Source organism: Coptis chinensis, chromosome 3, assembly GCF_015680905.1.
Source record: "Coptis chinensis isolate HL-2020 chromosome 3, ASM1568090v1, whole genome shotgun sequence".
In the NCBI taxonomy this organism is placed as follows: domain Eukaryota; kingdom Viridiplantae; phylum Streptophyta; class Magnoliopsida; order Ranunculales; family Ranunculaceae; genus Coptis; species Coptis chinensis.
This window is the reverse complement of record NC_141458.1, coordinates 53,419,152-53,445,768: the sequence shown is the minus strand read 5'-3', so window position 1 is coordinate 53,445,768 and position 26,617 is coordinate 53,419,152. Positions and strand designations below refer to the sequence as shown.

At 35.7% G+C, this 26,617-nt stretch overlaps 1 long non-coding RNA gene across 2 annotated transcripts; it reads right to left on the bottom strand.

The window, feature by feature from the left end:
* Positions 1-16,692: 16,692 nt before the first annotated feature.
* LOC147510003 (uncharacterized) lies at positions 16,693-18,450 on the bottom strand. Of its 2 annotated transcripts, XR_015216697.1 has the most exons (5): positions 18,227-18,450; positions 17,533-18,136; positions 17,302-17,435; positions 17,031-17,129; positions 16,693-16,936 (listed from the first exon to the last, which is right to left on the bottom strand). It is a non-coding gene; the product is annotated as an uncharacterized LOC147510003 (long non-coding RNA). The 2 variants fall into 2 exon arrangements; XR_015216696.1 differs by lacking the exons at positions 17,533-18,136; positions 18,227-18,450 and having other exon boundaries at positions 17,302-17,522.
* Between the last annotated feature and the right edge of the window lie 8,167 nt (positions 18,451-26,617).

Genomic DNA, 26,617 nt, shown 5'->3' with positions numbered 1-26,617 from the left:
ATCCAATTCTTGTTTTAGATTAAACTTTAGAATCATTACTCTTAATTAGTTTGATTAATAAAATAGCTAGTTTGTTAATTTCGATTCTTGTCATTTACATTTATGTTAGATCTGATTTCATTTATTACTTGTTATTCAATTCTTAGTTATTAATTAGATTTTAATTATTGTTTAATTTAGATTAGTAAATTTCAATTCTTTATATCATGTTTAGTTTAAATTTAATCAGAAATGATTGCGTAATGATTCTCGGCTAAACCTCCATTAGAGGGGGTTGAGAAGCCTTGATGAAAGCTTGACTCCGATTATCGTAGAGTCATTGTAATTTCCTTTCCACTCTAGAAACGATTAGTTCACCATGAGAATGGGTTTAATTGTTCACATGCTAGTTATGAATTGGTAGGAATGCCATGTGTAATTAGGGATTAGGAAGAACCAATTGTTTCGCCAAGCCCGATTCATTCCGATTCTGACGATTAAATGCCGTTAATAGGATTAAGTTGAGTTAAGGTGAAATCAATCCCCCTCTAACTCCTTATAATCGAATCAATGTAGCATTCCCATAGCTATTTTGATAACCGACTAGTTGCATCTTGTGGGTAGTTGCATCGTAGTCTAGTTGCCACTTAAGTAAATCTCTCATTAGACTTAGAGTAGATTACTTATCGTGAGAGAACACATCTTTGGAAGGACTTTAGGAGTGGAACAAACTTCCTACTCCACTATATCTCATAGGATTGAGAGTAGAATCTTTGATAAATTAGGCACGTAAACTATTGTTTAGTTTTACTTACGTTTAGAGTTTCATCGCTTTATTCATTAGTAAAATTATTCTTTTTATGTTTATCAACTGTTTTGGGCCAATTTCTAATATTGTTTGGGGCCAGTCCTTAGGACTTAATAGAGATCCAAATGGGTCTTTCCACATTTAGACTTTTGGGTTCTAAGGTTTGGGCGTGGCTAGTTGGGTCCGAACCATGACCTTAGCCAGGAGCCCATGAACCATGCACCTTTGACCTTAGCCATGAACCATGACTATGACCCTGAACCTGTTGAACATGGAAACGACAGTTTGACTTTTACCGTTAACTTTGACTGTTGACCGTTGAGTGGGGAATGTTGACTTTTTCCTTTATTTTCACATATTAGATTCATAGACATTAGATTTTGGGGATTTGATTGTGGATCGTGGAATTTAATTGTGCTACGCTTTTATGTTGTAAATTGTATGGACAAATCAAATGTTAAAATGGTGTGGAAGCTTGTATAAACTTGTTTGTCAGTATCTAATATAGATTTGACGTTGATATTGTGTATATTTTGGCACGTGACGAGATAGAAACTTTAGGAGATATAATATTCCTAAAACGCTATAAAAATATTATACGATACGTTTTGAAGCAATTGTGACATTATATAATATGTTGGGTGATAAGAGCCCAAAACTGTAGTTTTAACCCCTTAACAATCGTACTTTTAGACCAATTATGTGAATAATAAGTAAGAGTTAATACTGATTATGTGTTTTTATGCATTTCAGGCTTCAAAGTCCATTATGTGCAGAAATGTGTCACTTTAGCGAGATAAAGGAGCAAAGGTCGGTTGCTAAGGAGTTCTGTGATTAAAGGCCAATTTCCAAGAAGACAAAGCCTCTGTAAAGCCCGGTCAAAAGATGAAAAGTCAAAGTCCACGCGGGCAGAAACAGTGCACAAAGTCAACAGAACTTCCGAAGACCATATCTTTGGACTCAGACCTTGGAATTGGGCCTACCTTATGTCAAAACGAACGGCTCGGAAAGAGCTTTCCAATGGTCTAAGCCTTTACCCAATCAGAGGAGCAGAAGTGGACAAAAAGTCTATCAAAGTAAACTGCAGCTAAAGAAGCCTTTTTGGACTGAAAGTATTGGGTTTTGGGCCTGATTCTCTGGCCCAAAACGTGGCTCCAAGCCCATGCACGATTTTTGGATCTGAACATATAAAAACAAAAGCTTAGCTCTTTGTTAATGGTAGATAGTTAGGTTAGAAAATAAGTTAGGTTAGGAAGCTAATGTTAATGGAGTTTAGGGTTAGAAAAGATAGATCTAGAATAATTTTTAGATCTAGAATTAAATCTCCATTTTAATTAGTTTTCATTTCCCTTGTTTTAATTTAAAATATTAAAATATTGTTATTGCTTCATTAGATAAATAAAGTAGTTTATTATTGATCAAATTCGATTTTGTTATTTATCTATTGCTTAGATCTAATTTCATTTCTTGGTTGTTAGTCATTTCGTAGTTATTGATGTTGGGTTGGATTATTGTTTAGTTAAATTTCATAAAGTTAGAATCTTTAGATTATGTTGTATTCAATTTCATATAGAAATGATAGTATAATGATAGTAGAAATTTCACATCACCCATTACTCTCACCATTGTTCCTTGTTTCGAGTAGTTGAATTCTAATTAAGTCTTGAGGGTTTAAGAGTGGAACGAATCCTAACTCTAATATATTACTTCGTTATTGAGAGTAGGAATATTGATATAAGCACGTATTTACGTATTTTGATTATTTGTGTTTACGCATAGATAGTTAGAATACGTAAAATCACTTTTATCAAATGAAATGGCTGCCATCTTAATCTCATTCAAGACAAGAATTCAATTTCTTGAATCAAGGGCAATCTCCCATTCTCTACCCACCCACCCCTTTTAATTTTTCATTCTTATTTTTTGAATTTTCGGGAACATTTCCTTTGTTTTAGGGCATGTGGGTTGCGGATTCTGAGAGAAAAAACACTGCGGTGAATGTATTTCTAAATTTTCGAAATTCTGAAAATTTTCATTCATAACATTTAATGTGTTGTTGATTTACTGGAATATTTTCAGATTTTTCAAAGTTGGTTTACCTTGTGAAAAAAATACGATCTTTAGAGTGCTGCATTTCAGTTTTCACACTGTATGTTCTTGAAAAACAGACGAGTAAGGTTACTTAGGGAGTTCTAAAAATTCTATAATTTTTACAGGAGTATCTATCCTAAGTCAGGAGTTTGTAGTAAAAATTTGACGAGTGTTTGATTTGTTTTGACCTCCTAAATAGTAGAGTGTTTCCAGTGTGTTTCTGCAGTGTTCCAAGCACTTAATATCTGGAACACCAGCCAATAAGGAGAGGTTGTAGAACTCCAATTACTCTAAATGTTTTACAGGAACAAGTAGGATCTGTCAGGAGTCTCCAGTAAGAATTTGGAAATTTTTGGCTTTGTTTTGATGGGTTAACCATCAGGTTGTTTGTATTGTGTCCGAAAACTGTTTCACAAAATATTCAGGGTAGTAGAGGGACTTTCATAGCTCCGATTGATATGAAATTTTACAGGCTACTGGATATATGTCTTAGCAAATTACTGTAAAAATTTCAAATTTTTTTGGAGTACGATAAAAGGCCTTAAACTCGAAAATCCTGAAGACTGACCACCAAACCGAGCAGCGACCGGCCAAAAACACTAGACATTCGAAAACTCCGAGCCAGCGCTTAAACCGAGCGCGACCAGCTCAAACACTCGACATCTGAAAAACCCTGAGGCACACCTGCTTCAAGGAGCGCACCAGCACCCGAGCTGATTTTTGCGGATTTCCACATTTTTGTTTGAACTTTGATTTTTCAAGTTTTTCGGTGTTCTAACTTATTATATACATTTGAACACGCGTGAACAAGACGCTTATTTATAAGCAAGCAAGGGCGCTAATCAGGTATTCCTTTCTTCCACTCCTCATTTCTTTTGTCGGAGGAGTTTTAATTCTAGTATAATCGGGCTTGTTTTTAGTAGACATAAATACCACACGCCTATCTAAGAATTTCACACACACCACCACGATATAATGGTGAAGAAAGAGACTCTCCTCTCTAACTTCTACAAAGCCTTGGCGATAGCCCTAAATCTTGCATCGTTCTAGCAGACCCATGTAGGGATTTCGAATCCCCTCAAATATTTTTAATTTGTTACCCGTTTTTCATGGTTCATGAGCGATAGACCATGAAAAACCCTATCAGCACATTCGTAGGATTGAACAAGTCCTAACAACATTCCACCATCCTACGGTTGGCACGGAACAAATTAAACTCGGGGTATTCCCTTTCACCTTAGCCCGATAAAGGCGTCTTGGTGCTTGCTTAAGCGCTAATTATGTGGACTCATGGGCTCAACTTGTTCAATTGTTCATGGAACAGTTTACCCACCATCGAAGACGGATGAAATGCTTCCGCGAGATTCATTTCTTCCACTATAATCCTCATGAATCCTTTCAGAGGCCTGGAATCGTTTCAGCGATCTTCTCATTGAATGCCGCATCATAATCTTGCGAAAAGACACGCTTTGTTCGTGCTTTCTTCAAGGGGCTTTCACATTATCATAAGGAGGTTATAGATATCATGGATGGGGGTAGTTTTCTTAGTAAAGGAGCCTTGGAGGCTTATAAATTCTTAGAAGATCAATCTAAAAGAACAACAATTGGGAGGAAACGATTCCTCCCGCTCCTTTCCTTCTTCTCTTGAGGTTAAACATGATCCCGAGCTTAAAACTCTTATCGATGCCCTCACTAAAAAGGTAGATGCCATCTCTATTCAACAACAACCCACTCCAGTCATGAACATTAACTCTACTCGTTGTAATGTCTATTGTAGTCTTGAGCATTCCGACTTCTATTGTCCTCTTGGCTATGCACAAACACCACCACAACCATCACACTTCAACCAGTTAACTCAACATCAAGGACAAGGGAACTTAGGTGACCAGAATAGAGGTTTAGTATCCATAACCCTGAACTATCAACATCAAGACATGAACACTCAACAAGCTTTAATTCCAATACAACCATCTACAGACAAAGTAGTAGTGACCTTGTTGGAGAAACAAAATCAAATTATGCAACAAAACTCCAACTTGATGAAAGATCAGCATGATCAAAACTCTAATATGATGAAACAAATGATGCAAATGATGCGATCTTTGTGCCAAAAAGGTTATTGACATGTCTTCTAACCAAAATAATAACCAAACCGGTGTGTTTCCAAGTCAAGCAAAGGCCTAATCCTAAGTTAACAAACACCGCCGAGAAATAAAAGTATTCAGTGTAATGGTAATATAAACCAAGGGGACTACACAGTCCACTACCCTTCGTTCAGGGAGAGTAGTTGATAACCAAGTGACTATGCCTAAAGATCATCCATGAAACTATAAATGATACCATACCAAATCTTTGTCATAGAAATTAAAGACCCTACACTGTAGAGGTTCCAATATGGAAACCTAGTTGGAAAGTGATAAAAGATAAAGCAACGGTTAACAAATATGTTCCCCCTCATATTAGGTATAGGGATAAAACACCGCATGAACAACTAGATTTTCCTGTAGAAGGTGAAGTTAAGTCTATTGAGAGTTTTGTATATCACATTAGTGCTTCGGACGATGTCGCCCTACACTAGTACATATCCCTCTTATGGAAGAAGACAAAGATCACAATTTTGACTCTTTGAACATAAGCCCGAACTAGAGAAAGAATTTTCAACCCCGCCTTCGACGACCATAGAAGAGATGGACTAAACCTCACAATAGACGAGATAGATGAATTCCTCAAAGATGGAGATGAATACCATAATTATATGGATGCGAAAAACCTAGATGAGGAATTCGTCGAGTTTCTAAGAGCCTGTGATGATCCACCTTCTCAAGCACTACCTAGAGCACCACCTACCACCATCCACCTGAGTTAATCCCTCATAAAATCCAATCATACCTCCCACCCTTTTCTTCTAACACTTATCCACATTCCAAGTATTTTCCAAAACCATTCATTTACTCACGATCATTTACTTGGACACCTTCTTATTCAACTAAGTTGCGTCGTAGAAAGTTTTGGAGCTTGATTCTGTTTGGTGGTGCATTCCATGTTAACTATTTATGGAAAGATCCACAATTGTTTAGATTATTGATATATGGGAAACTGCATGTAAATACATAGATATCACTTTAAGTCTAGGGAATCTGACTTTAAAAGACCCATGTTTTAAAACAAATTTTTACAAACCTGTTTTCAAAAATTTGTTTGGGGGTGGGGTGTTTGGTTTTTCCATGCTTGATCACTAAACTTCCTATTCTTATCCCTTTCGCTCCCTTTAAGAGTAGCTAGATTTCTCCTTGTTTGTTGTTTTGATGTTGTTTTTATTATTTTTTGTAGATAGGATGTTACGTTGTTAAATTCAGTAGTTAACTTTGAATTTGGTAGTTAAATGTTGTTTGAATTTCAATTTTAATATAATGTTGTTCTTTTCAAATTGTGCATGGATTTTATTGTTAATTCCACCTTCCCGAATTGTTTAGGGGTGGTATTATTTATTCTATCATGATTTGTAGAAGATCCTCTATTTTAGAGTTTGTTTTGGAGTGAAGGTTGAGAATATTGTCGTAATTGGCATACCTATGATTAGATGTGGTGGTAGGATGAAATCTAAGAGAGTTTAGAAGTTACTATTCTAAATCCAGTATAAAAGATACCAGGGTTGTTATAAAATAAAAAATATGGTTTGTTTCCGTTTTGGGTTTGGAAATTTTCTATTTCCGGAAATTGCCTTAAACAATTTGGAAACTTGCCGATTCATTTTGGAAGCTCAGAACCTATTTAAACTTCCTTCATTCTACACTCACAACCCACACTACACCCCCATCATCTCTCACCTTTCACTCCAAGCTTTCCCTTCTTTTTCCTCTTAAACTTACGCCAAAGACTTTACGAGCACACTGCGCCCTAGACAATTTCAGAAAGTTTACTCAGGCCGACCCCGCCCCAACTTGAGCGATTTCAAACAAACACTGTAACTCCAAAAACCTCAGAGCGCGACCCGTGCCCAAGTGGAGCGCACCACTACCGCCTGCCTTACGTGAACACGAAAATTCCATTTTCTGCGGGTTGTTCCCGAAGTAATTTGCAGCCGTTGTTCGAGGCGTAGTGTTGAGATGACATCTCCTACAATAATACCGGAACAGTCTTTCGAAGATTTGTTTCAAAGCACTACTTATGGTGCTTGGGTTCGCGAGGTGATCACACACGTAGGCTGGGAACCGCTTATGGTTCTTGCTAGCATTTGTTCTTGGACTTGCCATGCCCGCTGAAATACAAGACCCATGATGCTATTGGGTAGATAATATGCATGTCTACACTTATGACTTTTTGCATGAGGCTTATGGGGCAGGCATTTTCCGTATCGAGGACCAAGGCGAATATAACGTCGCCCTTGGTAGCCTGTCCATGAACATAGGAACTGTTATGTTTTGGAACATGCTAAACATTTTAGGGGAATGGCATTTTTTTTTCTGTGAATGATGCCACTTGCAGCGTCTTCCTTGCTTCAGCCACGGGACGTATGTGCCATGACCTTCCCAGAACCTTGATGTCTAGTTTAGCACGAGCCCATAGCATGAGGCATAAGTATCTTCTTATGCCTATTTTAGTTTGCCGTATTATGCTATGTTTCTTCCCTATTTTTTGTGTCCGTTTCACGGATTGGGTTGCGGTCGAAATTGTGAGACCCACCAATTGTATTATCCGATCTTTCCGTGCAATGACTTGGCAAGGGTGGAGGATACAACCTCATCAGGTTGCACCTTACACCCCATCCGACCCAAGTGGCTTTTTAACGGGTTAGCATCCGTAGATGATAAATGGCGGCAAGCTTGGAAAATTATAATGGCATGGCGGGGATGCAAAGGAACCTCACTTCTTTATAGAAGAGGAGGATGGCGAATGCTTAAACGCTGGAGTGGAGGTAAGTTTTTAGTTTCAGGTTAGTGTCGCTTATGTCCCAAGCAATTTAATTATGTTAACCCCATAATGGGTGGAACTCTTATAGAGTTCGTCGGTTTTTATTTCCTATATTAGTATGTTCTAACCTTGTTTTGCAGATGTTCTAGAATTTCACGCAGCGTTTCCATGGTATTTTTCTACCCTCTTTATTTAAATGCTTTGAGGACAAAGCATGCTTCTTGTTTGGGGGCATAGAAACGCGTGTAATTAAGGCATCTGTTAGGATATAGATATGTATAATATGCATTTGTTTTCAAGTTAAAATTTCAAAAATATAAATAAATAAGTTTATGCTATACACTTAGGAATATTGGTATTGTTTTCTTTCTCTATGCTCTTAACAATCTAGAAGTCTCGTAGCTTTTGCATCGAGAATAATTGTTAGAAGCTTAGGTTAATATGTAGGTAATAATCTTTGCATCTATCTATAAATATATTACATGAGTATCTATGATTGTTAGCAGTAAGTTTCTGAAATCTAGGCTAGAGTACTTATTCTACAAATCCTGTGAGAATATAGCCTAAAGCCTTATATGAGCGAAACATTTGAGAAATGACACAAGGGAGAAGTAAAATCCGGATAAAGAAATCACACGTCCACTTGCTTGATCACTATGCCATATCCTAAGCGATAATTTAGGCCCTCTTTGGATCGATATAGCCAGAAATTCAAACCTATGAATTATTTTCCGCTAGTCGCCCCTTTGAGCCTTTCTTTAGCCTTCCATAAACCACAATTCCTTTACCCTGCTACAAAAACAAAACAAAATAAAAAATTCAACTTACCCAATCTAGAATAAGTCTGAGAATAGAATGAGTGAAGAAAGAAGAAGAGAAAAACCTGTGTAAACAAAAATTAGTTAGTTGCTTCAGAAAAAGAAAAGAAGTTTCCATCCAAGGAAAAAAAAAAAATAGAAATAAATAAAAACTCCAAAAAATAGAATAAAAGGGAGTCAAAAGCCAAAGAAAAGAAAAAGAAAAATATGGCTAAAGATGGAAACAAAGTATAGAAGCAAAAGAAAATAACAAGGTTTTCTCTAAGTTATATAATATGAAGACTCTATTATCTCAGACTTGTCCTTTTGAATATCCATTTCCTTCCTTCTTAAACCATCTCCTAATCCCCGCAACACCTAATAAAGACCTCTAGCTTAATTAGGAATAGGCTAGTGTGATAGTAAGTGGCAGATGTGTTTGATCGACTCGACTTCCTTGTTTGTCATTGAGATTGTAAGGTAAAGTGTGCCCACTACACACTGGAGTAGCAAAACTTGAGCGGAAAAATCAGAGTGGTTTTTGTCTTGACATTTATGTGAGGACCTACTTAAGGACGCTATTCCGAGTTTTCAGAAACGAACCTGCTAGGCATTTCATAATATTACTCATAGTATATATATTTGTATTATAGATGATTGATTATTATGCATATATTAGTTTAAGTTTTTGACTTGGTTATTCTTATTCAATTGCTAGTGAGATGTATAGATAGTTGAGACATGAATGAGGAAACAATATTTTTATTTCTTAGTCGTTGTAGTATAGATGAAGTTTGTGAGTACTTTCACTGGAAAACTCTCACGAGGCTATAACTCGTCCACTAGGGAATTCCTAGTGGTTTAAGGCCTTGTTGCATATGGTCAATGCAATCGCACTCAGTGAAACGAGAGTAGTTAGAACTCCATTTTTGGTCACTTATTCTAATTTCTCATATTTGCTTGAGGACAAGCAAAATGCTGTTTGGGGGTGGATTGATAAGAGCCCAAAATTATAGTTTTAACCCCTTAACAATCGTACTTTTAGACTATTTATGTGAATAATAAGTAAGAGTTAATACTGATTACGTGTTTTTATGCATTTCAGGCTTCAAAGTCTATTATGTGCAGAAATGTGTCACTTTAGCGAGATAAAGGAGCAAAGGTCGGTTGCTAAGGAGTTCTATGATTAAATACCAATTTCCAAGAAGACAAAGCCTCTGTAAAGCCCGGTCAAAAGATGAAAAGTCAAAGTCCACGCGGGCAGAAACAGTGCACAAAGTCAACATAACTTCCGAAGACCATATCTTTGGACTTAGACCTCGGAATTGGGCCTACCTTATGTCAAAATGACCGGCTCGGAAAGAGCTTTTCAGTGGTCTAAACCTTAGCCCAATCAGAGGAGCAGAAGTGGACAAAAAGTCTGTCGAAGTTAACTATAGCTGAATAGGCCTTTTTGGACTGAAAGTATTGGGTTTTGGGCCTGATTCTCTGGCCCAAAATGTGGCTCCAAGCCCATGCACGATTTTTGGATCTGAACATATAAAAACAAAAGCTTAGCTCTTTGTTAATGGTAGATAGTTAGGTTAGAAAATAAATTAGGTTAGGAAGCTAATGTTAATGGAGTTTAGGGTTAGAAAAAGATAGATCTAGAATTAAATCTCCATTTTAATTAGTTTTCATTTCCCTTGTTTTAATTTAAAATATTAAAATATTGTTATTGCTTCATTAGATAAATAAAGTAGTTTATTATTGATCAAATTCAATTTTGTCATTTATCTATTGCTTAGATCTAATTTCATTTCTTGGTTGTTAGTCATTTCGTAGTTATTGATGTTGGGTTGGATTATTGTTTAGTTAAATTTCATAAAGTTAGAATCTTTAGATTATGTTGTATTCAATTTCATATAGAAATGATAGTATAATGATAGTAGAAATTTCACATCACCCATTACTCTCACCATTGTTCCTTGTGTCGAGTAGTTGAATTCTAATTAAGTCTTGAGGGTTTAAGAGTGGAACGAATCCTGACTCTAATATATTACTTCGTTATTGAGAGTAGGAATATTGATATAAACACGTATTTACGTAAATTGATTATTTGTGTTTACACATAGATAGTTAGAATACGTAAAATATCTTTTATCGTTGGGATATATATATTAAATGCAATAGTTGTGGAGAAATAAATGTATAAACCCTCAATTATTTTATCTGTGAGATGCTAGTAGAGTATTTGTGGATATTTCCCACGGGAGTGTGGCGTAGTGCAATAATATATTGGCACGTGAAAGAATGAAAGTGGTTATGAGATATAATTGAGATATTTCTAAATATTGTGGCTTAGTGCAATAAGGTATTTGACCTGCACATGATATAGTGGAATTATTATAAGTCATAAATGTATGACACCTGAATAAATTACGTAACGAAAATCCTAGAACCTAGCTACCACAACTCATGTGATTTGCCCTGTGTGGGCGTGTGCAATTTGATTAGCCCTTATATAGGGTGTATATATAAGATGTTGATTGACCCATGTGTTGGGCAATCGTAGCCGAATGGTGGCTTGATTATTCCGTTCGCAAAATTAGAACGAGATGCGCGATATTTTATGCCGAATAGTGGCAGTACTTACATAATGGCTTTCATGTGAGGGTTACCTGGTGTGCGGTATGCATTTCCAGGTGGTAGTTATCATACGAGTGGTTCATTATATAAGGGGAGGCATGTGGATGTACATGTTCGGCTTTGGGAAGCGATTGTGGTAGCTAGGGAAACTAGGTAAGACATAGATACGACGTGAATTTTAGGGACACACAAAGAAAGCCTTAATTAATATAATTATGGTAATATGTTGGTTAATGATATATCTTTAGATAGATGATTGTATATACTCTGGCAGAAGGGTGGGTCAAACTAATTACTTGTGCAGAGACGACTCACTCTGTAATTGAGCATGAAATGAGGTAAGTATGGAATATGATTGGCTGGTTATAGTTTAGTTAGAACCTAAGGTGCCTCGTGGAGGAACTAAATGCCTTTTTATTATGCATATGGTTTGTTGTGTGGTTAGTAGGAAGTTAATGCGCTCTCAGTGGAGGAACTACCTGCCTTAATTATTGTACTTAAGGATGCTGTATTAGTCGTTAAAAGTTAAGGCGCCTCGGTGGAGGAACTAACTGCCTTATGGATTGTGTATGTATATGTATAAATATATGTTGTATTTTAGAGCTACTCACACCAGCATTTTTATAATGCTGACCCGATTTGCATGTTTGCTTATCGGGTGTGTTCATTAAATGAACATAGTTGATAAGTCTTGATAGGTGTAGTGTTGAAGAAGGTTGGTTGCTGCTTGTGGTTTGCGTTAGCGTTGCATTTCAGGATATGTTTTGTTTTCCCTTGAGGTGATATAGATTTTCAGTTGAGACAAGGTTATTTGTATTTTTAGTTGTAAATTTAAATAAAGAGTTATTGAAAAGAGATTTGTAATCTAATCTTATTTGTAAATTTTTGTAATGAAGAGGACTTTTGTTTAAGTTAAATTTTTTATTGGTTTTTAATTATCCGCATATTTAAACTGTTTATGGGTTTTAGGAGTTGAGAGTGCGTCACACCTCGGAGATCGAAGAGTCGGGAACAAATAATGTTTTTCCGAATTCTGTCGAAATTCGGGGTGTGACACTTCTTCTATTTAGTATAAAGGTTTTATTCCCTTATTTATTCTTAAAAGTTCATACATATCATTAGCGGAGAATACGGACAAACGCCTTTGAACTTAGAATAACATATGTATAGTAATTAATCATCTAAAGATAATTGTTCAAAAGAGAAGCAATGAAATGCAAAAGCAGAGTTGTTTCCGAAACTTTTGGAGAACGTCCTTAAGGTGGGTTCTCACAGGGGTGTGCTGCAATCACAACTCTTTGATAGATTTACTCAAGGTTACGCTTGCCACTTACTATCACACCATCTTATTCATAATCGAGCTAGATGTCTTTTATTAGGAGTTACGGGGCTAGGGTGATGGTTTAGAAAGAAAAATGAATGGAAAAACAAAATCTGATAAGTTAAGAAACTGGGTCTTCAAGATACTTGTAACCAGAGAAGAACCTTGTTTTGTTCTTTTGCTTCTAAATTGTAATACATTCTTTTAGCCCTTTGGCTTTGTGACTCCATATGATTTTGAATTTTTGGGAGTTCTAACTTTGCATTTGTTTCTTTTTGTTTATGATATCGTCTCCTTTTGATTTTGAACTTTTGGGAGATTCGATTTTTTGGACTCCTTTGATTTTTTTGGAGTTTTGGTTTTTGGATGGGTCTTTCTTTTCTTCTCTTTCTTTTCTTTTCTTTTTGAAGCAACTAACTATTCTATTTTTGTACAAGGTCTTCTCTTCCCTTTTTTTTTATATCCATCCAGTTCTCAACTTGTTAGCTGGGTAAGCTTTTTATTGTGTGTTGTAACGGATTAGGAATTTTTGGTGAAGAATAAAAAGGCTTTTAGAAAAAAGGTGAAGGATCAAGAGGGGTAACTAGAGGAAAACTATCTTTTTGGGTTTTTAACGTTTATTTGGCTATTTCAATCCAAAAAGGGCCTAAATTCTTTCTTAGGATATGGCATGGTTATCAAGCAAGTAGACGTGTGGTCTTTCTTTCCGGACATCCTTTGTGTCATTGATAAAAGGTAAAAATGATAGTTTTACCTACGAATACAATTATGACAACGTAAGTAAAACTAAAATTGATTCCTATTATATATATCAAAGTTCTACACTCTCGATGCTATTGCAATAAGTGGAGTAGAGAATTCGTTCTATTCCTAGTTCTTTAGAATTCAATGTTAACTACGGTAATCAGTCTATCAAAGTCAATGAGAGTAACGATGAAAATTATACTACGATGGTAATTCAACTAATCAAGATACGATAATTCTACTACGGAAATACTAAATTGACTATATGATAATGAATTAAGGGAATTTGATTCCACCTTGATTTGACTTAATAAACTAATGAAGAAATGTCGTAATCCGAATTGAAATGCTTTCACATAATAATTGGGTGTTTCTAATCCCTAATTGTTCATGGTAATCTCTTCCAACTAACAACTAGCATGTGAATCAATCAAACCCATTCTCATAGTGAACTAATTACTTTATAGAATAGAATAGATTTTTACAACCAATTTCTACGCTAACAACAATCAAGATTCATCAAGGCTTCCTCAAACCCCTCTAATGGAGGTTTTAGCCTTGAATCATCATACTATCATTTCTAAAACAAGAACAATCAAAACAAGTCATTATTGAATAACTAATTAACTTTCTTAATCTAATTTATCAATAGTCTAAGATTCAAAATGGATTACAACTGAAATTCAAACTAATCTAGAAATAAAATTATGAATACTAATTATCAATTTAAAACAACTAAATCTATGAATGCAAGATTGAATTCGACATTAAATATTGAAATATAAACTAAATATTTTATTCTAAGATTCAAAACTTGTTCTAACAACTAATAGAATTGATAACTAATTAGATTAAAAATATATAAACTAATTTAATGAATTAAAACTAAGTATTTGGATTATTCACTAATTCAAAGCTAACTAAAACACTAGTTAACTAAGTAAAAACTAAGTTTAAAACCTTTTCTTTTTTTCTGATTTAGATCTCACTATCCTTAAGAGCTAAGTCTTTATTTGTTAAGTGGAGGAGACTAGATCCAAAAAATCGGAATTGGGTCGGAAAATCGAGCCTAAAACATCAGTACTTCAGTCGATAAAGGGCTTTTCACCTAGATTTGACTTCAATAACCTTTTCGTTCACTTCTTCTCCTCTGATTGGGTCATTGCTAGGACCATTCGAAAGCTCTTTCCAAACCGGTCGTTTTGACATAAGGTAGGCCCAATTCCGAGGTCTGATTCCAAAGATACGGCCTTCAGAAGTTCTGCTAACTTTTGTGTGCTATGCCCGCGTTGACTTTGACTTTTCAGCTTTGACCAGGCTTTAAAAAGGCTTTTTCTCCTTGAATCTTGGCCTTTTATCATAGAACTTCTTAGCAACCAACCCTTGCTCCTTTATCTCGCAATAGGGGTGCATTTCTGTACATATTCGACTCCAATACCTGAAATACATAAGAATATGATAGCAGTACTAACTCTTACTTATTAATCATATAATTGATCAAAAGAGATATTGTTAAAGGGGTTAAAACTACAGTTTTGGGCTCTTATCAAACCACCCCCAAACAGCATTTTGTTTGTCCTCAAGCAAATATGAGAAATTAGATTAAGTTACCAAAAATGGAGTTCTAACTAATCTCGTTTCGCCGAGTGCGATTGCATTGACCATATGCAACAAGGCTTTAAACCACTAGGAATTCCCTAGTGGACAAGTTTTAGCCTCGTGAGAGTTTTCCAGTGAAGATACTCACAAACTTCATATATACTACAATAACTAAGAAATAAAACTAGTATTTCCTTATTTATGTCTCAATTATCTATACATCTTACTAGCAATGAATACAAAATAATCAAGTCGAAATCTAAGCTAATATATGTATAATAATCAATCATCTATGAATAAACATATATACAATGAGTAATACTATGAAATGCACTAACAGGTTTGTTTCTGAAACTTTGGAATAACGTCCTTAAGTAGGTCCTCACATAAATGTCAAGATAAAAACACTCTGATTTTTCCGCTCAAGTTTTGCTATTCCAGTGTGCAGTGGGCACACTTTACCTTACAATCTCAATGACACACAAGGAAGCCGAAGTCGATCAAACACATCTGCCACTTACTATCACACTAACCTATTCCTAATTGAGTTAGAGGTCTTTATTAGGTATTGCGGGGATTAGGTGATGGTTTAAGAATGAAGGAAATGGATATTCAAAAAGAACTAGTCTAAGATATATAATAAAATCTTCATATTCTGTAACTAGAGAAAACCTTGTTCTTTTGCTTCTACACTTTGTTTCCATCCTTAGCCTTTTTATTTTGGCTTTTTGACTCCTTTTATTCTATTTTTGGAGTTTTTATTTTGTTTCTATTTTTATTTTTCTTTTCTTTTCTTTTCTTTTCTTTAGATGGAAACTTCTTTTCTTTTTCTTTTCGGAAGCAACTAACTAATTTTGTTTACACATGTTTTTCTCTTTTCTTTTCTTCACTCATCCTATTCTCAGACTGGTTCTAAAATGGGTAGGTTGATTTTTTATTTCGTTTTGTTTTTGTAAAAAGGTAAAGGAATTGTGGTTTATGAAAGGCTAAAGAAAGGCTCAGAGGGGACACTAGCGGAATATAATTCATAGGTTTGAATTTTTGGCTATATCGATCCAAAGAGGGCCTAAGTTCTCACTTAGGATATGGTATAGTGATCAAGCAAGTGGACGTGTGATTTCTCTATCCGGAATTTACTTCTCCCTTGTGTCATTTCTCAAATATTTCACTCATATAAGGCTTTAGGCTATATTCTCACAGGATTTATAGAATAAGTGCTCTAGCCTAGATTTTAGATACTTACTGCCAAACAATCATAGATACTCATGTAATATATTTATAGAAAGATGCAAAAATTATTACCTACATATTAACTTAAGTTTCTAAAAACTATTCTAACACAAAAGCTAACATTACTACAGAATGACACTTATACTACTGTTTTTAAGTGTGGTATAAATATATTTACCACTGTTATGTAACCGTGACAATAAGTGGTGTGGTATATAATAATAGCAAAACTGTGGTATATATGTTTAACGGATACCACGGTTTGTCAAAGAACCGTGGTTTGTATGCCCATGATATACCACGGTTGTCAACAGAACCGTGGCATATAAGCTATTGAAACCATAGTTTATATTAGTGTATGTGTTATAATACCGTGGTATATAGTTATACCAAACACTACAGTTTATGCCAAACCGTGGTGTATATATATATATAATAATACTAGTAACAGTTTTCCACTTAAAAACCGAACCTGCATAGCAAAATTTACACAGCTTGCCTACATACAACATTTCCATCTTCCCAACAAATTCCATTAGGTATTTTAAACTATCAAACATTGCAAAAAAAGATAATAATAATAATAATAAAAAAAAGACTTCCATTAATTTTTTGAGTGCACTAAGAAAACAAACTTCAAATTCCTTTTCATAAATTAAAAAGGTAAGACTCATAAATTAAATTGGAGGGGTCCGAACATAGCTAAAACTCATTCTCATTCGCTTCCGGCTGGAACATCCCATTTTCCTGGATGAACTGAATAATATCGAGCCGAACACCGTCAAGTTCATCTTGCGTGTATGTCTCCTTCAGTTCTAAATTTGTCATCTGGATGAGTCAAGGCACAACATGTGGAGTTACTATATAAGAATAAGGCAAAGTCTTTGAGCCAAATAAAGTGTTTGTCAAAACTTTCAAATACCTTATTTTCAAATGATCCAGTTAAACAAGCCTCTACTATTTCCCTCATAAACTTCATTGTGTAATACCCACACTCTGTGCCACCTGGTTGATATGGGCCCTAACATATTGACTCACAACATATGTAAACATATACTTTTCAAAGAAAAAGACAATAATGTGTAGGATACTTTTACTTGTCTCTTCCTAAATTATTGAAAATTCAAACCAACCAGGCGTTAAAATCATAGCGAATCGGAAATTAAAAAATTGCATATAAAATGCTCTTTTACCTCAATGTCGTCCTTAAGAAGAACAAGGTCTTTTGGCCATGGAACTTGTGTGCCAACTGCATCTTCCACATGCACGAACTTGTAATTCACTTGTATAGGAAGATAGTAACGACCATACCAATAGTCTTGTGTTACTAGGTCATTACAAATTTGACTTTACATAGTTGTAAAAACGACTTGCATAAAAGCCTCCATGTTAAAAGGCGGTGATACAAAAAGATAATTACTCACAAGCTTATGAAGTAAGTCAGGCTGCTCTTGAAACAAGTCTGGTAAATGCCTTCTCATAGCCACTTCCAACTTGACAGCATCTTCTCCAGGAACACCATACCAAATTTTAGGAGCCCCAAAGTGCATGTAATTCATTGAGTAGAAGTGGTGGTCCTCAACATGTTGTTTATCAGAGGAAAAAAAACGAAGATGAACAAACAAAGTCTCATTTAATTCTAAATTGGAAACCTATAAACCATTATTTCGGTTAAGAAATGTACAGTCATGAATATATAGATCATATAACCAAAGGAATCTCAAAGAGAAAAAGACTAGATGATAAAATAAGCATAAAAAATCAAGAAAATGAAAAGAAAGAGAAAAAAAAATGTATTACCCAACAGAATGATGAGAAGCACAGTCCTATATACAACCAAGGTACCATCACACCTGAAATGTCCCCACTTTCAAAAGAGAGCACTGAGCCTGGGAGTCTTGCAAAATTATTCAAATTCCAACTCGAGTTCAAATATTTATTGTTGTAATTAGAGCAGTCCATTGTAGAGGACTCTTTTGGAAACCCACTTCCAAAAAGTCCAATTTCCAAATCGGCTCCATAAAGAACCTACAAAGCATCACAAGCACAAACAAAGTTTCATTAAGAGAAAAAAGAGACAAATGTTCTTCAAATAATTAATCACCTATCCAATCCTACCTCAATCTCCTCAGTAGGCTTCTCAACCATCCTCCAATATTCTCCACAGATGGCTCCCACTACTTCTTAAGCATATTCCTACTACCTCCTGAATCTGCACCTACACATGGAGACACACAAGCATACACACTGAAAGAACAAAAATGCACACCTGCCACATGTCATGTTGCTAGATATATATAGACATAAAAATCAGTTTAGATGCTAGAATGAAATTGGTCATACTTCCATCATTTGTTGTTTTGTTGGCTATCACCTACACCAGATATTATGTTTTTTCGGGAATAAATAAGTGATCTTAGTTGTGAGTTAAACATATTACGGTATGAATTAGAACTTCGATCTCGGGGAAGAACTACTTACATATCGCCTTTTCGGGGGTTTATCCGAATCATCGACATTGCTAGTGTGCGGTGAGGAGTATAGATGCTATATATGTTCCCAAGCTCGAGAGTAATTACATCGAAATCTTACTACAATTCTCTGGGGTCATTGCACAAAAAGTAGCATGGCTACAAAAATGTTATGAAGCTTGTAGGTTTGATCGAAATCAAACCAAATGGACCACAAAAATTTTGAAGCGTCCCAATTGGTCATTGAAATTATCGGTTAGAGCATTTCCCACCTGCATTACATATGTTTCTTCTTTCAACTGTTTGAATGTTCCCATGGTGCACAATCAAGAGATAAGAATAAAAAGGATCGAGTACATACCATGTAGCCCTTGAGATTGATTGGTTTTGCCCCCGTAGGCAACCCGATACCTCATAATGGCTTGGGCAAGCTGAGGAATGTAGTGTCCTATGACAAAACAAAATATGCCAATATTTAATGGAATAGTAGAAAAATAATCAATCATGCTAGTTAAACGTTTCCTTTCTATTTACTTAATGATTCAATTGGGGGTAAAAATGGTCGGATATTGATAACATATGGCGACTCTATGTTTCTAATGAAAATGACACCCTAGTCTTTGTGGTGTGGTTTTCTATTTTCCATCTAAAGACATTAAGGGATCAAGTCTCCACACTAGAGAGACTATGCCATTTGAGTCCCTGCCATCACAAAAGCAATTGTGATATGCCTTAAACCACTCTCTATTAAAAAAAAGTGTGCTATTCTTTTTCCAAAACAGAGTCCGCTTCATTATGACAAATGACTAGGCCACCTTGACTTGACAAAAGGATTCCGGTCTATAAGACACTTTGATCTTTGTTCTACCAACATCTTTTCATGATTTTATGATTGATTAATTAGTTAAATTACCCAGGGGTAAAATCAAATACTGATTACTTAGCTTACTTGTGTGCCAAGACTTACTGCTTTTTTAGAATAAAACTACTAGTTAAACTTTTCATTACCTGTGATAGATTTAGCGGTTATATAGAAATCCCTTCCTTTATATTGAGGAAATCTCTCAAACCACTTGAGTAAGAATACTAATGAGTCATCAGCTGTAAACATGTAACCCGATAATAGTAAAAGAGATTATGTTAGTTTAAAGTCCTATATATAGCATTTTCAGGTCTAAATTATTTGGACTCATACCAGTCCTTTTATCTCCATTTGTCGGATATTCAAATGGATTCTTTGGAATAGGAGAACCCTATACCAACAGGTGATTCAAGGAATATGATGTTGGCCACTTGCAAAAAAGATGCATTGGATTCCACAGTAAGAATTGCATAAGAGAGTTTGTGGGATGATAATTAAACTAGATATGATTTTCCTAATAGCAATGGTTTCAAATTTGATAACCTTTTTTGTTGCCTTCCCTACCCCAAAAATCAGATTTTATTGGTAAGAAAACCCAAAGCACGCATTCTATTGGCATCCTTGATCATATATGTAGCTGTATTAACTTACAGCTAATGGCGGAGAGAACATCCACCAGTTTAAGGAAATTAAACACCATTCTTTAAGAAAGAAAGTTGTCTTCCCAAAAATAGATACCCTTAGAAGGGAAAAAAAATGTTGAATTTCAAAGTAATCTAACCGCAATTACCATTTTTGTCTTCTTTGTTACAAAACTACCCATCAAGCACAGCCTTTAGCCTTATATACAATCAAAGGAAAGCTTGAAGAACATGATGAATGAATTTGATTTGGAGCCGAAGTTCATCAAGATCTCTTAGATGCAATGAAAGAAAAGCTTGAAGAAGTTCGAGCGGATGGTACACAAAAATAACCGGTCGACAAAGCGACCATCTTTGAAAATGCTAACCAAATCTTAGTGAACTATACGAAAAGTGCTTACCTTGATTCCAAGAATAAGGATTGAGATAGAGGGTCTTTCCATCAGGATTAATACTAAAAGGGCATATTCTCTCTGCTTCGGAACCAACTGACGAACACCCAGGTCCTAAAGATTAGAATCTTCTTAGATCAAAACCAAAAATAATATACAGAAGATAGTAGGTACAATGCACAACAAATAATTGTGAGGAAATTTATGTAAACATAATTGGTAGTATGTTTTAGGTAGGCCTAGAAATGTTGTTCATGAAAATGACCTATACTTGTACTGCAGAGACTAAAAGAATAAGAAAGCAAGTTTAAGTTGTGCATTTTAGTTTTCTGATCCATCTCATTTAATCACCTAAGGTTTTCCACCATAGTGCATGATCATAGAAATTATAACAGTATAGAAGAGCAAAAAAAAAATAGACCTCCTTCAAGCCAAACAAGAGGTTTTGGAGAAGGGTCCTCGACAGCTTCTAAGAACCAATAAAATAGATTCCTCCCAGACTCTTCATTCACTGTGACTGTTGGCTTGTTGTCACATATATTACCCTCAACAATGTGAATTAAACTGTGAAACATACTCAGGCCAAGATAAAACTAAAACCCTATAAAAAAATCACACGAAAAGACGAAGGCACAAGATCCCACCTTTCCCATCTATCTTCCATATCATATCAACGTTGTGGGTTTTACAAACTTCCACTTTTCCATATTTGCAAACACCAGATGTTTACTGATTCTACTTATACCCTTTCCTCGTCAAGCTTTGCAGCCAAACATAATAACAATATCAGAGATCATCAAATTTAAGGCCAGTAATGCTAATATAAATGGGGAAATTAGAAATTTTAAATTGGACATAAAAAATATATAGAACTGTAGACGTCAAAAGTAAGAATTTAAGAAATCGCAAATCAATAGAACAACCTCGGGGTAGATAATAAGATTATTAAAAAATCCGTAACCCTTGTCTTATATAGGTCTGCCCAACAAACTCAATTCAGAACACCTAATTAAGCGAAAGTGAATACAAAATACCTTGTTATTTCCGGCCGAGAGATCGAGAACAAATTTTGTACTTTTTCTCAACTTTGTTAATGGAAACGAACTACACAAAAGCATCCCACTTTTCAAACTTTTCGATCAATTTGAGAATCCGTCATTACTCCACCAAACGACTCATCCTGCCCATTCTCAAATTAAAAGCTTTAGATTCACAAATTGAAGAAAAATGGTTATGGTTTAGTCGTTCATAGAAAATTAATTAAGGAATCCTTCCTTGGCAAAATTTGCTAGGTCTTCAGTTAGAGTTTGAGAGAGGAATATGGTCGAGTGTAAGAAGATGAAGATGGACTGAAACAATAAAGGTTTTCAGGAAGGAAGCCAGGAAGGGAATTAAGTCGATAAGCTGAGAGGTGTTTTTGAAATTTCACCTTAAGATTTGTTCGATATTCTGAATAAGAGAAAAGCGATTTGCTCTTTTGCCCTTTAGCCCAGTGCTAGGTCTGATTTATGTTGACGGTTCACTTTTTGTACTCACGATGGTTTTCTATCTTATGTGTTTTCATTCACTCATTTGTTCTTTTTCTTTATGTTTTTCGTGTTTAATTTTCGACCCTTAATTAATTTTTTTTACTTTCTCCGCTTGTTTGCTTTTGCTACGGTAGGTGTAATTATGCCCAAAATATAAGCCACTAGTTTTAAGGAAACGTGGGGTATACGTATAGTAAAAAATAATTAGGCTAATATTTGATAGTACCGTGGTATATGTCTTGCTATATACCACTATTTTTTAAAAATAGTGGTATTTTCTTGTTCCAAAACTAGAAAAGTGTTTTGTACCGTGGTAAATGACTATAAACCAATGTTATTAGGGGAACAGTGGTATATACCAGCTGACCAACCGTGGTAAATGGGCATTTCTGTAGTAGTGTAACGTAAAACTTCTAGATTATCAAGAGCATAGAGAAAAAACAATACCAATATTCCTAAGTGTATAGCATGAACTTTTTATTTATATTTTTGAATTTTTGATTTTTTTTTACTAGAAAACAAGTGCATATTGTACATATCTATACCCTAACAGATGCCTTAAATTACGCGTGTTTCTATGCCACCCCCAAACAAGAAGCATGCTTTATCCTCAAAGTATTGAAATAAAAAGGGTTGAAAAATACCATTGAAACGCGTGAAATTTTGGAACATCTGCAAAACAAAGTTAAAACATACTAATGTAGAAAAATAAAAACAGGTGCAACTTTATATGAGTTCCACCCGTTCTGGGGATAACAAGAATCAAATTGCTTGGGACATAAGCAGACACTAACTAAAATAAAAACTTACCTTATCTCCATCGTTTAAGCATCATCCTCTTCCTCTTCATAGGACCAAGGTTCTTTTGCGTCCTGCCACACTTGATAATTTGCCAAGCCCTTCACCGTGTATCATCAACCCGTGCTAACCTGTCAAGTGTTACTCGGTCTGATGGGGTGTAAGGAGCAACCAAATGAGGTTGCACCTGCCATCCTGACCAAGTCATAACTCGAAATGAACGAACCACGCAATTGGTAGGTCACATGATTTCAACCCTAACCCAATCCGTGAACTGGGTACAGAATTCAGGTAAACAACCGTGCATAATGCGGTAAACCAAAACAGGCATAAGAAGATACTTATGTGTCATGCTATGGGCTCTCTTTAGACTATCCACTAAAACTCTGGGAATGTCATATAGGTGACGTCCCTTAGCTAAAGCAAGGAAAACGTCACCAGCGGTACTATTTGCAGAAGTAAACTGCCACTCCCCTAAAATATTCATCAGGATGAATAACATGGTGGTGGCTACATTCAGGGACAGGCTACCAAGGGCTATGTTATATCGCCCTTGGTCCATTACATGAAGCACCCCTCCCCCATAATACTCGTGGAAATACGCATAGTTATAGAGGTATGCATTATCAGCCATATATTCCCATTTGTTTGTAGGATTAGGCAAAGGCAATCCCGAAACCAACGCTACCAAATTCTTACTGAATTCCATTGTCGTGTCATTAACTATGTCGAAGAATTTTTGTTCTCCATCAGGTTGACAAAAGAAATTAACATTATTATAGAAATATGAAGTAAGCTGAGGTGAATACGAGTCATCATCACTTACCAGTAGATGTTGCCATCCTAACTGCAAGATCCTATCGCAGAACCAACCTTCATAGGTCTTGCTTCCCAACAAGTCTTTGAAAGACTACTCAGGTATGATTGTAGGAGATGCCATCACAATAACTACTCTCTAGAAGAGCTGCAAACGACCCTGGAAAACTCTCAAAAAATTAGAAAATTATAGTGTTTGCGAAGGTCAGGGCGCGGGGTGCACTCCGAAATGGTCTTTGAAGGGCATGGGTCGTGCTCCTTTCTAAATCGAGTTACAGACGTTTCAGTGCTAGGCGCGCTCAGAAATGGTCTTGGTAGGGCGCGGGGCGCGCTCCGTGTGTGAAGAGCAGGATGTAGTGAAAAAATAAAAGGAAAAAAAATTAGAGGTTTAGGTTGAGAGATGAAAGTGAGATGTGTGGGTTTTGTGTGTAGATTGAATCAAGTATATATAGGGTTTTAGTTTCTAAAACGAATTGACAAGTTGTCAAAAATTTTTAAGGCAATTGCCAGAAACAAAATATTTCCAAAACCTAAAACGGAAACAACCCATATTCCGTATTCCAAAACAAACCTAATATCTTTTAGATTGAATTTAGAATAGCAACTTCCTAACTCCTTGAAATTTCATCCTACCACAGTATGTAATCATAGCCACACTAATAATAGCAACATTCTCGACCAACTCATTGCAAAATTACTTTTAAAATGGTGGATCAGATAAAAGTAATGCTAAAAATAAGAATACCACCCCCAAACAATTCTAGAAGGTAGGATTTACGCAAAAATTATCGTATGCTTAGACAAAACCCAATTTAAATTAAAATAGGAATTCAAAGAACAATTAACTACAGAATTCAAATTTAACTACTGAATTTAACAACTTAACATCCAAACTACTAAAAATAATAAAAACAACATCAAAACAACAAATTTCCTAAACAACTAGCCATGAGATGAAGATGGGCCCTAGGATGAAGATGGGCCCAAGCCATCCGTCCTTCGGCGACGACGCTCATGCCTCACAGACTCCTCTGAGGAAGAACCCCCCATGGGTGGCATGCGTTCTAGACTTTCCACTTGGAACTGGCGCTGTGCCTCCATAAATGCCTTCATCTCTACCCAACGCTCGTCTTCATGCTAAACTATAGTCTCCATGTTAGCCTGGAGATCCGTTCCACCATCGTTGAGCATTTCAAAAATTTTCTGAAGGTTCTTTTGGTTATTTTGAATTCTAACCTGCCTAGTCCATAAATCTTCACAGATATTATTAAGGGAACACAAGCCACGATGCAACACTGACATGCGTTCTAAATCAAAAGTACACCTCTCCAAGGCATTGGCATCAAAACATGTCGTATCCTCCTCCTCATCATCGAATCAACTACCCTATCCTCCGGCAACCTCCAAGTCTTCTGGATACACTCCATATAAATAATTGCATTTGAATGCAACTTTAACATAATACAATCAGATTTTGTAACAGCCCCAAAAGACATCATGATCTTAGTGTTCAATACAGGGAAGGGTGCAATACTTTTCCCAACTCCTCTAATCATATTTAATATAAAATCGAGGATGCATAATTTATACCTCTTCTCCTGTAACATCCTGAGAACGTGAAGACAGTTCAACCCGATGTCGCTGACTTTCTCTTTCCCAATGACGTTCTTACTAATCCACTGAGTTACAGCCAACTGGTTGGTTCGCAGAGATGACTGTCGGACACAATATGATTTCGGATTGTAATGTCCCTCCAAGACAGTGTCTCTCATCAATGCAGGGACTCCAGTATACTGGGATTCCTGCAAGGTGGCTTCGAGTTGGGGTTCTGGCATAATGCCTAAAATATCAGCCAATAATTCTCTAGAAACTTCTCTCCTTGTCCCAGCCACCTTCACAAAAATTTTCTGACCCTCCAACTCCCTCTTCTTATAAAATTGCGACACCAAAGCGGAGTGGTAGAAGTCATTCTCCGAATACCACAACCTATTCCGATCCCTCCTAATCATATCATCACTAAAAAATGGCGTAAAGTGGTCGACAGTAAAAACCTGTTCCGACAAAAGTCTTCGTTTTTGAGCCATTGAAGTTTGGAGTCGATTTATTGGCTTTAGTGCACTGTGGGGAGTGACTTTGGAGTGGGCGCGGTGGTTGTTGGAAAAAATTGTTTTTTTTTTTTTTTTTTTTTTTTTTTATTTTTTTTCGGTGGCTTAAACTGTTGGTAATGGTGGTGGAAATGATGTGGAGAAGTTTTGGAGTGGGGAAACTATTTTGGCATGGTGGTATTTATTTTTTTTTTTATTTGTTAGGGTTTGGTTTTCTTTTGTTAATGGCGGAATGAAAACAAAAAACTCAAGATCTGTTTCTGTTTTGAGGAAGGAGACGCACGTGTCGCGCACGTTCGTGCGATATTTGGGCCCAAGTCTAATTCGATTTTTGAACATTTTTGATTTTATGCGCACAAACTTCAAACTAAAATTGTCGATTTCTTACCAGTCCGATTTTTGCGAATGAGATATGGAAACAATCAAGAGAGAATTTCCAATCCAATGATCTATAAAACACTTTATTATAACTATGGTTGGCATATAAAAAGGTGGAAAATGCCTCAAAGTGCGTGAATAACGTAAGTTATACGAACAAATGAAATATAAATTCATAGATAATATCAACCCGAATCAAAATACGATTAAACGACATACACAACAAAAATGAAAAGTTGAATAATCAAAGACGGAAAGACCAACACCCCACCCCCAAACAAATTTTATAGAACAGAGTTTAGAAAATTTGTTTTAAACGTGGGTCTTTTAAAGTCAGATTCCCTAGACTTCCTAAATTACTATTTTTATGGTTTAATATATTTTTTATTTTTTTTATGAATTATGTTTAATAGAAGGGAAAACGATAAAGCAATAAAGACGTAAATCACTCTATAAAGAAACATGACTTAAAAACTGAGAAAACATGCAAGAGTGAAAAACATGAATTATGTTAAAC